The sequence below is a fragment of the Peromyscus leucopus genome, chromosome 2 (genome assembly GCF_004664715.2).
Source record: "Peromyscus leucopus breed LL Stock chromosome 2, UCI_PerLeu_2.1, whole genome shotgun sequence".
Taxonomy (NCBI): domain Eukaryota; kingdom Metazoa; phylum Chordata; class Mammalia; order Rodentia; family Cricetidae; genus Peromyscus; species Peromyscus leucopus.
Window position 1 is genome coordinate 19906001 of NC_051064.1, and position 16344 is coordinate 19922344.

Consider the following 16344-nt stretch of genomic DNA (forward strand, 5'->3'; position numbering starts at 1 on the left):
GGGAATTGAACTCAGGACCTCTGGAAGAGCAGCCAGTGCTCTTAACCTCTGAGCCATCTCTCCAGCGCACTTTATGATTTAAAAAAAATATTTCCTGTGCTTTTGACCTAGGTTTCTTATCCTTCCTCTATATCTATTATTAGATTTGGTCTTTTCGTAGTGCCCCAGATTTCCCAGATGTTTTATGCCTGGATTTTAATTAATTAGTCAATTTATTATTTTTAGGTTTAGCATCTTTTTGACTGAGTGATTCATTTTGTCTACCTCACCTTTAAGACCTGTAATAATCTCTCCCATCTAGTATGATGAGTTTTTCCTCTCAGCTTTTTATTTGACTTCCTAAGTTTTTCATTTAAAATTTTATTTTAGTTTGCTTTTCTTTATTCTATTTGTTAAATTCTATTTTCATATCTAGAATTATTTTTATAATTTCATTCAACTGTTTGTGATTTCATGGTCTTGATTCAGGTATTTACTCATATCCTCTTTAAGGTCCTTGAATGTATTTATACTTGCTATATTGAAGTTCTTGTCTTGTTCTTCAGCTAAATTGCTTTTCTCGGGGAATATTATAATAGAAATGGTTTCTGGAGGAGACATGTTGTTTCTGTTTTTCATATTTGTGTTTTTCTGTGATGAGATTTAGGTACCTAAAGCTGTGACATTTGTTGTGTGTCTTAGGGTTTCTACTACTGTGAAGAGACACCATGATCATGGCAACTCTTATAAAGGAAAACTTTTAATTGTAGTGGCTTGCTTACAATTTAGAGGTTTAGTCCATTATTGTCATGGCGGGAAGCATGGCAGCAGACAGGACATGGTGCTAGAGAAGGAGTTGAGAGTTCTGACATCTCGACTCACAGGCAATAGGAAGTGGTCTGAGACACTGAGACACCAAGTGTGGCTTGAGCACATAATGAGACCTCAAAGTCTGCCTCCATAGTGACACACTTCCTCCAACAAGGCCACACCCACTCCAGCAAAGCCACACCTCTTAACAGTGCCCTCTCTTTGGAGGTCATTTCCTTTTAAACTACAACATGCTGTTTCTTGGTGGGCATATCTGATTTTACCTTTGTTGGGTGGGCATTTGGTTCTTTGATTGCTATAATCCTAATCTGTCAGATTGTGGATCAACTGAATAATGCTTATTTTTCAATGTTGGGACCACTCTGAGTTTCAGGGTTCAGGCTGAGACTGGTCTCTGGTCTGAAGTTCTGGTTGGAACTCTGGGTTCAGACTCAAAGCAGTCTCAGCATGTGGTGGGGTAATAGGCTAGCATTCGGGGGAAGGGGAGTGACTTTGAGTGTCTCAAGTAGGGTTCAGGGTTTGGTTCCATGGAGGGTACTTGCAGTGGAACTAGGGGTACCCTGAATCTGGGCCACATGTGACCCTGAGTCTCAAGGGAATGGAGATGTGCTGGGAGTAGAGGCTGAGGCTGGCTGCAGCTGCAGGTCTAGGGGGACCTTAGGAAGATCAGAGTGGAGGAAGAAAAGAAGACGTAGGTAGCCTACCTGGGTCCCTGGAAGAGAGCAGGTTTGAGATGGTGGAGGATCCCAAAGGAATGGAGATGGGCTAGGAGGAACAGCTGAGGGGGCTGGCAGAAGTAGAATCAGGACTGCCCTAGGACTGTGCCATGTGTCCAGGGAAGGATTTTTGCAAGAAGGTGTCCAAATTAAGAAAACAAGGCCCTGTGGACTTTTCCAACTAACCGAAGAATGTCCTGAGCCTGTGTTTGATGAATTAGAGGTGGTGAGGCAGCTGGTTTTGTTGTCCCTTGTAGCTCCAGGCCAACCCCTTCAGTTACAAGGTGTTTAATAATCCTCCTGACTATTCACATCATGAATTGCAAGGCCTCTTTGAATTCCCACATACTTAGGTTTAATTTCCCAGCCCTGCTGTTCTGCCGACACACCACAGTCCTGCTAAATAAATGGCCACTGCTGGGTGGCATTGGCTGAGCAGGCATCCTCTTGGAGCTGTTGCAAGCCTCCCAGCGTCAGATGCCAGGGAAGACATGGAACAGCGTTTTAGCCGCAATAGTTCTTTCAAGTGGTCCTGGATGTCATGTAGGCGATGTCATGTAGGCAAATTCAGTCCAGAAATGCAGACTCTTTATTGGAATTGGTACATTCATCTCTCACAGCTGTGGAGAGTTTAGACTAATCACAATTCTCCGTGGGATACTATTATCTTGGTAATTTGAAAAAGAATCAGGAGCCTGCAGGCTTGGAACATCTTGAGAAAACTTTGGCTCTGAAATATGTCCTCACATGTGGGGGACACCACTTCCAGCATCATTGTGGAGAGCTGAAGAATCTGAAATCAAGTATTTCTCTGGCCAGATTTCAAATGGCTTGAGAAATCCGAGAGCTTTTTCTTTCTTTTTTCTTTTTTTTAGACTGTAAAACAGCTTCTTCCCTCCTCCATCAACCCTGTTGCTATCAGTGTGTCCAGTGTTAGATGCTAGAAATGAGCCTCGCTGCCTCATGATAATACTGCCAGGTTAACAAGCCGCCAGGAGCTCTGTCAGGGAGCAGAGTGGGCTTTGATCCACACACACATTGTGAAGGCATGCACCTCTGCAGTCTCTCTGGTCTCAGTACATTTCTCTTTAGCAGTCAGGATAAAACCTGTCACTTTCACTAGACCCGCTCATGCTTGGGACCCCTCAGACACCATTTTTCATTGCCCCCATGTGTCTGTCTGGGAGGACTAGGTTCACGGTTGGCACTGGGTAGCAGCGGCTTCTGACAGATCGGGGGCTGGTGGTCTTTGGCCATTTGTTCAAAAGGCAAACTTTCACAGATGTGCTAGGAGTGTAATACCACTTTTGACTCTACCCAAATGAACATTTTAGCACTAACCATATAGCAAGCAACATACAGAGTAGCCTGAGGAGGTAGGAGTTAAAGCATGCAGCTCAAAACATCAGTTCTTTGAGAAGTCAGTGGTCTGGCCTCTCTCTGAGACATTTGCGTTAGAATGTTCTTTTCAGTTCATTTTTTGAGCATAGCTCCTTCTCCATGGGATGAGCGCGTGCGTGCGTGCGTGCGTGCGTGCGTGTGTGTTACTGGGAATAACTAGGGCCTTGTGCATGCTAGACAAACTCTATACTGCTGAGTTGTACCCCCAGCCTTCATGTTAAATTTTGCTTTGTGATCTTTTAGTCTTTAGAAAGTTATCTGATTCAAGAAATACAGGAGCCAGAGAGGAATCCCAGCCAGCCATTACAGTAAAGACAGAGCGAGAGCTGTATTGGTGGAGGTGCCTGGAAATGTCTCCTGGGCCTTGGCTTAGGAGTTAGGGCTGTCAGTTTCTTTGTACAGGTCCTGCAGCCTCTCACAGAGGAACGCCAGCTTTTAAGCAAACTATTTTACCTTACTTCTTAATCGTCCTCTGTATGGTGACCAAGCTTTATGCTTTAATGAAGATATTGTATATCTTACAGTGAATCACTCAAGGAATATGTGGGGGCTGGGAAGGAATTTAATGATAATTGCGTACATATTTTTGATCTTACAAATGAAATGATCTAAAGGTCAGAGAGGTGAAATAATTGAGACATTCTTTTTTTTAAAATTTTTTTATTTTGGAGACTGTCACTGACCATGCATTGCATCCTCTTATTTCAGGATCATACTGATTAATTGGGACAAGATGGTATACAGTGGCCACAAGACAGATTACATCAGTTCAATACCAGATTGTCATATTTTGGAATATTTTCATGGCTGAATTAAAACATTACTTCTCTATCTTAAGTCTAATGGTCTGCACCACTCAGCTATACCCATATCCCCAAAGATCAGGGACTGGGTAGACCTCATACTATAAACACAAACAGACGCTTCTAAGAGACAGGAGCTGTAACTCATGTCTACATGGGTTTCCTGTGCTACCTAGACACAAGCTTTTGAGAACATCTAAACCAAGACCCTATTTTGATACTATTTTGGGGTAAGGGGTGTTGGATCCCCATTATATGCTGACTCTTAGGCTTGCCAATCAGAAGCCTTACTGATCAGAACAACTTACCATACTCAGCTTCTTCTTCTCCCATACTACTGTCATATTGAATTGGGCACAAGATGGTCTTCTTGAGCCCCAGAGGCTCTTGGCTTAGGGAGGGTCTTCCTGAGCACTTCAGGAGGTGAGATCTGGGGACTGTAAAGGGGGGCTAGGACAGCTGCTGGTTTCAGGGTGCCACAGCTAGGCCTGGTACTGCTCCTGTTTGCTGGCATTTGTTTGGCGCATGAATAAAGGGAACTAACATTCTAAGCCATGGGACAGATTCGTCCACAGCACGATCAGTATGTTTTCTACCTTCTGCTTTTCCTGAAACTGAACGTCATCTGTAACTGTATATGGTCAAGTTTTAGGTGACATTTATCATCTATTGCAAAAAAGTTATGGACTTGCCAGTTCTGCCTCCCCTGCCTGCATGTGACGGCTGAGATGAACCCACCAGCTCCTGAGCCAATCCGGGACTTACTTTTCTCTACCGTGGTAACAGTTGGAATAGTCTGGACAGCCCAAGTCTGGTATCCAGTGAGCAAAATGCCACTTTGCTTTAGGCTGAACTCCATTTAGAGCTGTGGAGCTTTGTTTGAACTGTAAACTCTTGTCCAGGGCTGTAGTAGTTTCCCAGGGCTGAACAGACCACCACTGAAAAGAAAAGGAAGTTTATTCTTTCAGTTCTGGAGGCTGGAAGTCCCAAATCCAGGTGTGGGCAGGACTGTGTTCCCTCTGAAGGCCGTGAGGAAGAGTTTGATCCTTACCTCTTCCAGCTTCTGGTGACTATTAGAATTCCTGCTGTTGCTTAGCTTGTAGCCTCATCACTCCAGGATCTGCCTTCTCGTTGTCTTCTTTTTGTGTGTCTCTTTTATAAGGATGTAAGCAATCACATTTAGGACTTATTCAGATCATTTGGGATAAGCTCACCCCTTAAGATTCCTTAACCACTGCTGCAAAGACTAAAGACTTGGTGTGGATATATTAGGGTGGTGGTGAATTTTTGGCATACTATGAGAGCTCTGACCAACTTCTGGCCTCTGCCCACCTCTCCTTCTAGGAGATTGGCTCTTTGTCTTTCTTGGTCCTGGAGAAGGCTATGCTTCAATATGAAGGAGTCTGTCTGGAGTCAAATTGTTACGCAATCAGCTATGACTGTTTCTATAGCTCATACACTCTTGTTTCCATTTTAGGATCTCAGTTCTAGCCCCGTGTGCATATATGCTGGACTGAACCAGCCCCAAGCTTACTATTGAATGCCTTGGTTTATTCTGATGCACTTCTTTTTCCAGGGTCAGGTCATTGGGTACTACTGTCTGTCTGGCACTGAGATCTCTGCATGACTGATGGCAGTAACTGTGCGGGGATGGTATCCTCATCTCCACGCTGTAGCTGATTGCATGACCGCCGCATTCCAAACTCTCTATGGGCCTTACTTTATTTAATCATTACAGCTGAAGAAATGTGGACAGAGGTGGGGTCATTTGCCAAAGGTCATACACACTGGTTTACAATGGGTCTTACTACAAACTCCATACTCATTTTACCGCTCTACACAGTATAGTTGTTAGTTATCTTGATATTGGCTCTCTTATACATTAAACAAACAAACAAACAAACAAACAAAAAACTGAGGTAAGGTAGGAATCAGCATTATTTGATTTTCCAATGAATTATGAGGATTTGGCAGACAAATATATTCAACCAGACAATTTGTGAAATCTTGTCTGTGGGGAATCTTTCTGGTGTGTCTTTTGAGTACATGTAAGTTTTGCACACACTCACAGCCTGCATGGTTTACACTTGCTGTCTGCTCTGTGTGCAGAGTCAATCTGTACTCCCTAACACTGACCAGCAACTGCTTTATGCACACAGAAAAGATGAGATGTGAGTATGAAGGAGAATGCCAGCTCAGACAGCCAGGGGTTTCAAGTCCACATTTCAAAGAAGGGGACATGCACTGGACTCGCACGTTTACCTCACTAATGTCCAGACCCTCACTGGATACTCATCCCCCCCAGTACTTACCCTAAAATGCTCAAACCTAGAGTGATTTAGAGCCATTGGCTTTTTTGTTTCAGTTTGAGCTGTCTTTATATTCACTGAGACTCTAGATCTTTCTGATTTTCAGTCTCCTAACTGGAAATTATGGCTACTAAGTATTTAATATGATTTTTATACCTTAGAATTATATGGTATAATAAATAAAATACATTTTTTACATTTATTTATGTGTGTGTATGTATGTATGTGTGTATACTGTGTTACAAATGTGGAAGCTATGGTGTGCATGTAGAGGCTATGGTGTGTGTGTATAGGTCAAAGAACAACTTGCAGGAGTTAGTCCTCTCCCTAAACCATGTGGGCTCCTGGGGGCTGAACTCAGGTTATCAGCTTATTGGCAGCACCTTACCTTCTGAGCCATCTTGCTGGTCCTAAATGAAAAGGAATTTTGAAAAGATAATTTTCTTGGAGTTGGGCAAACATTCCAGCTTAGAATGTACAAGGCTGTGGGCTTGATGACTAGCACTGTACACACACACACACACACACACACACACACACACACACACACACATACACACACACACACACACACACACAGAGGGGGGGAACTTGCAAACTTTAAAGGAAACATAATTTAATAAAAGGAAGTGCTCTGATGGTAGTGAACAAATGACTTCAGAAGTCATATGATGCTGGATTTCAATTTTGTTTTCCTCATTTACTAACTGAAGGTGGGTTTTTGAATGCATAATTTACCTTCTGTGTCATTTTTTTTGTTGGTTAAAAAATGAGAATTGCAATCACTGGACCAAGCAGAGATAGGTTAGTTTCATTATTACAAAATAAAGCCATATATCAGAGATTTGCTTGAGCCCTAGGGAGGGTTGTTAAATCTAATAGTGAAGAAGTAGTGGACAAGTCAAAGGGCCTTTAGGGAGCTGCACCGAGAATGTCAGGGTCTGCAGATCACCCCACAAAAGACTACCACTCACGTATGCAAAAGCAAGAACATTTTTTAAAAGAGAATTCCTGCATGCAGGAGTCAGTCACACAACAAAATGGTGACGACCCCCAGAGAAGCTCACAGGCTCCCTTTATAGGCAGCCATAGAGGATTAGGTCATCCTAAACAAGTAGCAGCTTCACTAATACTAAGTCAGAGAAAGCACACACATGCTGCACAGCACAGCGTGGGTCAGGTGTTAGGATTCTGCCCCCACTCCAGCTGCACGCCCGCACATCGCAGTTCAGGAGCTAAGTAAGGGGTCCTGTGTCTTGTGTCATCAGTGCGCGCTGGAGATTACGTGCATGCAGCATGGTCATGCAATCTGCGCATGTGTGGTGTAGCTCTGTAAGCCCACCTGCTCGTGTTCATGGGAATCCTTAAAGAGCCAGACACAGACTCCCCTCCTCTCCCTGTTCTTTCCTGCCCCCACTATCTCTCTCTCTGCTCCCTGAACACGCTTCTTCCCCAGGCCTGGTTCTTTTGTCCCCCATCCCCCAATAAAGCCCTGATACCGGGTTTTGTCATGGCTCATGCCTCGTGACTTTTCCACACAATAACCAGTGCTGCTTATCATTTTTAAAAAACAGCATTGGTGCTGTGATGAGACAGGTTCTTCCGGCACTCTGCGTCTGGGGCTCTGTGTCCGGGATCCTGTACTGCGGCTTATTGGGCCTGTGACTGTCCGCTCCACTTTTTTTATTTGCCCAGCTGCCAGGTCCGCTCTGCACAACACACCCACTAACCAGATTGGTGAGTTTCCCCTTTCCAATCCCAACACTTCCCAAGACTGTGGTCTGAGATATATTTCTCATGCTGGACCCCCAAGGGGTCCTTGGCTGCATATCACGACACATTCTCTCTTGACAAAGTATTGAATGCTGTCTGGACTCCTGGGGAGTCCTCTGGTACGTCCTCTGGTACATACACCCAGCCCTTGCCCCTTCTGTGATGGCGGTTTGGATAACTTGTGCTGATGCTGGTCCACAGACTACCTATCCTGGGGATGCCTGGGATAGGAGCCTAGGATCCCACTGGTTATTTTAATTTTTTTCTCTTGGCTGCATCATGAGACATGGAGGTTTCCTCCTTGTGGTTCCACTCTTCCTCTGAGAAATGCCTTAAATATCCCCAGATACCAATAAATTTGGCTGTTTCAACTCCGATATTTCATGGGAATTATCTAACTTCTGCCAGAGAATGGGCAAATAAAAAGTTACCTTATCCCCACATTTTTACCTAAGCTCTAAACCCTCCCTTTCTGATTCTCTCTCCTGCTCACTTGCATTCCTGAACCTATGGAATCTCTGACTCCAAAGAACCTTATCTTATCTGTTTTCTGCTCTGTTCTCAGTACTGGGTAGGCTGCTAAGCATGGACAGGTCTGGAAGCAGGCTAGGATGCGTGCAAATAAGTTTACAATCAGGACACACATTGGGATCATAATAATCCAGATGGCTCTCTAGCCAGAGATCAGTTTACGGCCTGCCTCCTGGCGGGTCTTCCTAAAGCTGTCCTCAAGCCACCAAACTAAAAAAAAAAAAAAATTCAAGACTCGGAATAAAATCTGTCTCTTGTCTCCCAGAGCTCTCTGACATTAGGGCTAAAACTTAAGCATCTGGAGAGCAGGGCTCCTGACCCCACAGGCAGGAGTGTTAGCAGTGGCATTTAAAGTGTACCATGAGAGAGATGAAAAAGCCCAAAAAAGAAACTGCCAAATGCTGGCACATGCAATCTGACTGGCTCCCTGAAAGCTGCTGGGTCCCCAGTTTAAGTGTGGGAAAGAAGGCCATTGGGCTTGGTTCCCCCCAATAGGGCCTTGCCTGAAATGCTGCCAGAAGGGCCACTCACTGGTCAGCTGACTGCCCCAGTGCACCTAGTGGCATGGGGACATCAGATCAGGACCACCCTCCACTTCCTAGGCTTGGCCTTCAGCACTGACTAAAGCTGCCTGGTTCCCAGCCCGGCCACTCCCATCTGACACAGGGAGCCCAGGGTAGTAATAATATCTGGGTGACCCATCTCCTTCCTTCCGGACACCGGAGCAACTTGCTCAGTCCTGGGGGAGTTTTGGGGTCCCACCTCTCCTCGTTTCCCTATTGTCGGGGTAGAGGGGCAGCCTTACCCATCTCACCAGACTTAATTGTACTTCCAGGGTTACTTAATGGGAAAAGATTTTCTGGCTAAGGTAGGGGCTTCCATTTCATTTGCTCCCTCCATGTGCCTCACTCCAGACCTGTCAGCAGTGTTTCCCAAGCACAGTGACACAGACAGGGCCCTGCTCTCTGCCTTGTTACCGATTCCAGGAGAATGAGGTCTCACCCCACAAGCTTTTCTCTTCCTGGTTCTCTCCTAATTAACTGCTCAGCTAATTGGTACAGGATCACCAAAGAGCTGGAGTCCAAGGACCATCATCAGATATACCCAGGTGGTAAGGAACACCCCCAGACCCAAAAGTGTTTGGACTCTGCAAAAGCAGACTTTAATATAGCAATCCATCACTGTTAAATGCTCTCAACAGTTGATCACCTGTGTCTCCTGGAAGTTAAACTAATACGGGAAACAGGTGCCTTAAAATAATCTGTCTCTGATAAAGCTTATCTTGGGTAAAAATTAAAAACATATTCTAAATCTCTCTCACTAACATTAACCAGCAGAGTACTAAACACTACAATGGTCACCAAGACTTTAATTTTCTCATGGCAGCTTCTTAATATGTTCAAAATTTTTCCCAAGCTCCAGAAACCAGCTTAAACCCTTCCGACAGGTTGAATCTACTTCAAGATAAGTGCCAAACCCAAACTTTCCTGGTCTTGGGACCCCCTATCACCCTGGGAACCCCCCCCAAAAGGAAAAATAATAACAATTCTTTCTTCTAAGCTTTTCTCTGTCTTGCCAGCATCCTGTCAGACACAAAAGCAGCCAGAGTGCCAAGCCAAGAAAGATGAACAGCTTTGAGGCAGCAGATGACAGTCCACCATCCCAGGACACCTGTCTACTTCAGAAGCCCCCCCCCCCCAAGAGTCAAGTGATGCCCACCAAGTCAGCTGGAAGCAGTTTTCCCCAGAGAAATGATGCCCCTATTCCTGTTCACCCGCTTTTTTATAATAAACAAAAAGTCTGGAGTGTTAGGATTCTGCCCCCACTCCAGCTGCATGACTGTACATGCACAGTTCAGGAGCTAAGCAAGGGGTCTTGCGTCTTACATCATCAGTGCATGCTGGTGATTACATGCGCACGGTGTGTTCACACAATCAGCGCATGTGTGGCGTAGCTCCATGAGCCCACCTGCTTGTGTGCACGGGAATCCTTAAAGAGCCGGACACAGACTCCTCCTCCTCTCTCTGTTCTCTACTGCCCAGACTATCTCTATCTTTCTCTCTCTCTGCTCTCTGCATGTGCTTCTTCCCCAGGCCTGGTTCTTTTGTGCCCCACACCCAATAAAGCTCTGATACTGGGTTTTGTTGTGGCTTGTGCCTCATGACCTTCCACACGGTAATCAGCACTGCTTATCATTTTTAAAAAACAAAATTAGGTGTGGGGGGGACATAGTATGTACTCAGTACACTGCATGAGCCACACTTCTCTGAGTTCTACACTTTTCTACTCCCCTGTGGTGATATTGTGTTCCCCAAAATATTGTGCACCCTAATAAACTTATCTGGGGTCAGAGAAGAGAACAGCCACAATATTAAACATAGAGGATATGCAGTGGTAGCACATGCCTTTAATCCTAGCATTCCAGAGGCAGAAATCCATGTGTTCAAGGATACAGGCAAGCATGGTGACTCACACCTTTAATCCCAGACAGCAAACCTTTAATCCCAGGGAGTGATGGCAGAAAGCAGAAAGATATATAAGGCGTGAGGATCAGAAACTAGAAGCTTTTGGCTGGTTAAGCTTTTAGGCTTTTGAGCAACAGTTCAGCTGAGATTCCTTCTGGATGAGGACTCAGAAGCTTTCAGTTTGAGGAAACAGGATCAGCTGAGAAATTGACAAGGTGAGGAAGCTGTGGCTTGTTCTGCTTCTCTGATCTTCCAGCATTCACCCCAATACCTGCTCCAGGTTTGATTTTATTAATAAGACCATTTAAAATTCCTGCTACACTCCCTCCTCTGGAAGTGTTTGGTGCCTCCTGGATTTGAGCATTGGCTTGTCCCATTACTCTGCTTCACTGTCTAAATCTAAACCTTCCCATAGATGTTTCTAGAATCCAATTGATGCCAGAGTTCTTAATGGTTACATCAGTTCTTCCAATGCATGTATCATCTGGGTGGGGAGACGGCTTACTGGTACTTCCTACTTAGCTGTCTCCTCAGAATCCTTACTTCATATATTCTTAATTCTTCTAGAAATAAAATTATTTAAAATAAGTCTATGCTAATCTGAGCCTCTTATGTACATGTAAACTACATGGCTGATCCACTTGCTATTGGTTCTGTATCAGTACATCAGTGCTGATTATGACTGCCATTTCCCCGACTCCATGCACAGGTGTCTGTGTGCCAGCACACTCTAATCCCTTAAAAAAATACCTCCATTCATCTGAAGTACATCTGGTTACCAACAGATTTTCTCAGGATCCTTTGTGGATGTGGTTTTTTTTTTTTTTGGTTTTTCAAGACAGGGTTTCTCTGCGTAGTTTTGCGCCTTTCCTGGAGCTCACTTGGTAGCCCAGGCTGGCCTCGAACTCACAGAGATCCGCCTGCCTCTGCCTCCCGAGTGCTGGGATTAAAGGCGTGCGCCACCACCGCCCGGCGTGGATGTGGTTTTTAAATCTATGTAAGTCAAAAGACTAATTTTAAAACATTAAGATTATTAAAATGCGTGTAGTAGAGAAAATAAAAGAAAGAGAAAAATGATATGAATGTGATACTTTGAAGGTAAAACCCCAAAATTATGAAGTTAGGATTTCTTGTATTCATCTTTCCCAGTACTTTTTAAGAAGGTACTTAACATTGAAAGTTACAAATTTATTAACGTGTGTATATGTGGTATAATCATGTGTGTACACATGCGTGCATGGATGTCTCTACTTGTTCATGGACATGTGGAGGCTAGAGGTTGGAGATGCGTGTCTATTCATTTTCACCTTATTTCTTGAGACAAGGTTCTTCATTGAGTCTAGAGCTGGACTGTGTGGCCAGCGAGCTCCCAGGATCCACCTGCTTCCACACTCCCAGCATTGCAGGAGGTAGTGAAGATCCAAATTCTGGTCTTCATGCTTGCACTTTACCCCATGAGCCCACCCCCACATCCCTCTTCTGCTTTTTAAAAATTAAAAACAATTTCTCCATTTGGTTTAAAATTACAAACATTTAATTAGCCTACAAAGGTTTCCTTGGCCTTTTCGTACTTGGCCAGTTTCCCTTCCTCCCATCTCCTTGCCCCCTCCCTTGCTGTACTTTGTCCCAGTGCCCCCTTCCATCATCATAGCACGTGTTCTACCCTCCCACAACACTGCAGTAAAGCCCCCCTCCTACCCCATGCCTCCCTCTCCAGTTTCCTGGATTGTACGCACATTTGCTCCAACCTAGATAGATGTACTTAACAGCTAGAAGTTAGGAACCACCTACGAGGGAGAGCATCCATTGTTTGCTTTTCTGAGTCTGGGTTGCCTTGCTTAAGACAATGTTTTCTAGTTCTATCCATTTACCTGAAAATTTGTATATTTGTACCACACTTTGATTATCCATTCATCTGTTGATCCTATTTTCTTGTTGTTATGAATAGAGCATCAGTCAACACGGTGTGCAACTATCTCTATGGTAGGTTATGGAAGAGTGGTATAGTTAGCTAGGTTATAGGGTAGTTCTGTCTTTAGTCTTTTGAAATTCGCCCATATGGATTTCCATCATGGATAATCCAGTTTACAAGCCACTAGCAGTGGATAAAGGCTCTTCTTTCCCCACATCCTCACCAGCATTTGTTGTGATGTGCAGAAACTTTATTTTTTGACATCTCAATTCTGGATGTTGAACTTTGTCCTTTGAACAAAATAAATCAAGATGATGATGATATATGGACAAACTGGATGCTGGTGCTTTCCCAAGACTGCCGTTAGGGACCACATATTAAGCACTCAATCTTAAACAGGGCAGCAGTAGTCTAATGAGACTTCAACCATAAGAGAGACAGGTACTCAGAGATGGATGATGTAATAATTAAACTATTACTGTATGTGATCAGCTTCACTTGAAGACTCCAAAGCCTTAAGAACATCTGGTGGCAATTTGTTAGTTAATTGCTGTGGGATGTTCTGTATGGCAAATGTGTTGCTCTGATTGGTCAATAAATAAAACACTGATTGGCCAGTGGCTAGGCAGGAAGTATAGGCGGGACTAACAGAGAGGAGAAAAGAAAGAACAAGAAGGCAGAAGGAGTCACTGCCAGCTGCCACCATGACAAGCAGCATGTGAAGATGCCGGTAAGCCATGAGCCACGTGGCAAGGAATAGATTTATGGAAATGGATTAATTTAAGCTATAAGAACAGTTAGCAAGAAGCCTGCCACAGCCATACAGTTTGTAAGCAATATAAGTCTCTGTGTTTACTTGGTTGGGTCTGAGTGGCTGTGGGATTATCGGGTGACAAAGACTTGTCCTGACTGTGGGCAAGGCAGGAAAACTCTAGCTACAGTTAACACAACATTATTTTGCATTTATTAAGTATTGATCATACTCTAAATGTTACATGAATTCATATATCTTCTCAGAGGCCAGGAGAGAGGTGAATATAGAGAAGGTGAAGCTTACAACACTTGAGGATGATTACTAAATATCCCTTTTTGTAGTTGAAACTATGCATTTGCTTTGCCTATAGTTTATAAAATGTTTTCCAGTAGATCATCTAGTTTGATCCTCCTCTTGGCCTTGCTGCCCAGTCCTTTAGTCAGGTGCAAGCAAGAGGAAGCCTGATCCAAACAGCATTAAACAATAAAGTAAGTTACAATGGTCTTGGCTCTAAATGTAGGAGTCTCAGGACTGTTGCTAAGCAGGCTAAGGAGCACGCAGGTCATTCTTTCCACCCCGTCATCAATGGCATCAGCTCCATCTAAGGCTACTCTTCCTCATGTCAGTAGTAAATTGGGGCTACCAACCTCATTATACCTAGCTTACAATAAGAGAAATCTTTCACACATCCGCAGAAGAAAATGTCTCTCCTGGTTTAGTATCTTACTCCACCCATAGGACATAACCCACAGAAACTGGGTGGTTACTGAGCCAATCACTGGCACAGAAGAGTGGGAATACAGTGGCTGGCATAACCAGGCAGGATCTACTCCTAGGGTGGGGGAGGGAGTAGTTTTCATTAGGTCATCTGGGGTGTGTAAGAATGAATGAACAAGGTTGGGACTTATGGAAGAAGCAAGGGGAAACAAATATGGGGACATTCAATAGTATTCACTCCAAAATATGTGGTGCTAATTTACAAAGGAAAGCCAAGGGTTATGAAGGATAATAACTATCCAAGGTGGTAGCAGGGTGGAGAGTTCTGATTATAGATCTGTTGCCCACTTTAGAGGTAGTTCCAGTCCAAGACAAAAAGTGAAACAGCATCATCTGCGGATCTCCTCTTTCTGTTCTTTCCCATCCACTTTCTCCTACAATGGGGCAAAAAGCCCTCAGTGAAAGGTATCAGTGTCTACACTGTGAATTCCAGATGCTCTGGCATATTATTTATTTATTTTGGCATTTTGCTAATAACTCTATTTTTAAAATTAAATTATGTGCGTGTGTGTGTGTGTGTGTGTGTGTGTGTGTGTGTGTGTGTGTGTGTGCATGTGTTTGTGGGTACACGTGTGCAGGTCAGAGGACACCTTTCAGGTGTTGGTTCTTTCCTTCCATTGGTGCTGGAATTGAACTCAGGTCATTGGCTTGTGTGGCAAGTACTTTTTCTCAATGAGCCATCTCCTGGCCCTAATTTTTGTTTTTTTTTAGTTATAGTTGAAATGAGTATTTTAAACAGAGGTAGTGACACATGCCTGTAATTTCAGTCCTTGGGAGGCTGAGGCAGGAGGATTACAGGTTTGGGGCTAGTCTGTGTTATGTGGTGAGACCCTGCTACAAAGAAACAAAGAAAATGTATGTTTTATACAATGAGCCAGCACTCCAAATTAAAAGCTTAATAAAATAACATGTTTGTACAGAAGTATAAACTAGAAAGACTATCTCATATCTTCTAAGAGTGAATATACATTTTATTCTAATCCATCCTGTATTATTTTATTTCTAGAGTCAGGAGAAGACCCAAATAATTCCATTTAATGATCCCTCCATGGAACTCAAATTCCTGGTAAAGCTTCCTGGCTAACCATGGGCTGTCTCTTTGGATCTTGAACTTGGCAAGCCTATAGTTCCTTGACCTCTTTCACTGCCTACAACCCATGCCATGGTGCTCTGCAGCGGTTTCCACTGAGATTGAAACATTCCATCCTGCAGGGAAGCTCTTTAACATACAAAGTAAACACTCCAAACAGCTTCAGGAAGTCCCTGAGGCTGATCAGACTCACTAACACTCCAAACAGCTTCAGGAAGTCCCTGAGGCTGATCAGACTCACTAAAACTCCAAACAGCTTCAGGAAGTCCCTGAGGCTGATCAGACTCACTAGGTCCCTTCTTCCCAAGAGTAAACATTGAAGACTTCCGGGAGTCACTCTCAGACAAGCTGTGCTGTGGAGAAGATTCTGAGACCAGACAAGTTGCCTGGAAGAAGCAGAGATCAGCTTAACAGCCTGGAAGAGTTTTGGACCAATTGAGTCACTTGGAAAGGACATTCTCCAACCTGTCCAGCTGCCCGCAGCCTGTGCTCCAGGTTCTCAGCTTGTGTGAGCTGTCACTTAATGGCATGGACTTGGTGATGCAGCTGTCTGTGAGTCATTTCTGCTCTTACAAGTAACCCCTAACCTATATATTTTTGTAAGTAACACCAACGAAAATTATGGTTCACCAAACTGGACTTTGGTGGAATTCATATGTTGGGCGGTTGTGGGCTCCCAATGTAGAGTGAATAGATATCTGCGCCACCCCCCCCTCTGCCAGGCAAAGTCCTGTTACCTGACACATGGTTTCACACTTCTATCTCCTGGAAGAGCCTAGCGCCTGCCTCCCCCAGGACCAGTAGATATGCCAACATGGGCTCTTTCCTGTTTTTGTGCCGTTCAACCCTTTGTAGGCCAAACGATTATGAAACGCATCAGTTTGATCTTGCTTAGTTCTCATAGGGCTTTCAGTCACAGTTGACTCCCCTTTGGCTTCTGATGCCAACAAGCCATGATGAAGCACTGTGGTTATTTTGTCTAAACCAAAGATAAAAGACTAGA